The sequence below is a fragment of the Tremella mesenterica genome (assembly GCF_000271645.1).
Source record: "Tremella mesenterica DSM 1558 unplaced genomic scaffold TREMEscaffold_10, whole genome shotgun sequence".
In the NCBI taxonomy this organism is placed as follows: Eukaryota; Fungi; Basidiomycota; class Tremellomycetes; order Tremellales; family Tremellaceae; genus Tremella; species Tremella mesenterica.
The window spans coordinates 448,967-450,523 of NW_006711234.1; positions in this window are offsets into that span (position 1 = coordinate 448,967).

The window sequence follows — 1,557 nt, forward strand, 5'->3', positions numbered from 1 at the left end:
TATGATCCCGAGGCAGCAATCTCTCTATCTTTGGCATACTAGGATAGGGTAAGGGAGTCCTCTCTCACATACTTACGCAGAAAGGCAGTTCTCACCGTCACATCGCTGTCCTCATCTGGAAATATGTCCATTTCGCTCTTAATGAACCATGTCGATGTTGGGATTGATCGATGGTGAAACAGGAAACCGACGTTGACGGTTCCAGATAGTCGGACGTAGGATTTGAAATTGGTCGCGCAAGGAGGAAACGTAGATTGTTGGTGTATAGTCCCTGAAGGGTTTGAAGGAGGTCAAAACGGGAGTGTGTTATTCAGATCGAGATTCGAAGGAGAAGTGTAGGTCAACCGTTGACACTCAGCGATCCGCGAGCGTGAGATTCGAAGCCGGCGATGAACGGACGGGTGGGAAAGTTGAGAATTTAGTCAGTGTGAGAAAGCGAGAGGATCAAAGCATGACGTCGATGAGAAGCACCTCGAGACGAGCTGTGTTGGTTGAAGGGAGGTGAGGGTAGAAGGGAACGAGTAAGCTGAAAGGATTGACGAGTGTCGAGAGTGCATGGAGGAGGATATGGCGGAAGGCGGTGAGGAGTTGATCAATGGGTGTGAGAAAGAATTGAAGATGATCGATTAGTAAAGCATGTTGACGTTTCGGTGCAGATTATCAGAGGGAGTATTTGCTCTCAACGTATAGAAAATGATGTTCATGAAGGTTTCGACACCGAGGCGGGACCAGTGGATCGATCGAGACCGAGGACTCGTCTTTCGGATGGGGATAGAGTGATAAAGTTCGATATTGTGCGATGATACCATCTTCTCAGCTGTTTGTCAGCCCGGCAAATCACATCGCTTCCGGTCACCATAAAGGGGTGAATGGCATGGAGCGATGTAAATCTATGTCCGGAGAGCGGTGAACAGGTTTGACCATTCTATCGATACGACGAAGACAAGGTATGAGGGAGTTTGATAGGGGATATAATGTAAACAAAAGTGACTGACAGGTGAGAAGACATGTTCTCGTTTTCCGAAATCTGCGTATAGAGACATATATCCCATCGTGACTAAAAATCAGTATATTATTCTTCGACTGTGAAGGTCGTGGATTATGTTGCAGTGAAGTATATCAGGGATTTGGAAGGAAACGGATGGTCCGGGAATCTCAGAAGGAGGGAAACTGAAATATGAGGATAAAAGGTCATTGAGGTGTGCGAGATGAGCTTCCGGAAATATCGGGACTTCATGTCATATGTCTTAGGACTCAAATGTGGGACAGAGTGAGCTGGGGTGGAAACTTTAGAGATGTGACAGAGTGAGGAATATAGAAGCTGGAATGAGTGATGGAGGGCGGGAAATGTATCAAGGAAGGAAGATCACGACTTCAAATTTACTTACATATACCAACGACCCATCCTCCAACACCAATGAGTTTATGTACCCTATTAGGTAAAATGTTTTCATTAGCGACTCTTGCGAAATACTTATCAGCTTGACTTCTAGTCTGGGGTTCTGGTAATGTCGAACGGTCAGCGTCCTGTGTATTGATAGTTTTATGAACTGTGAC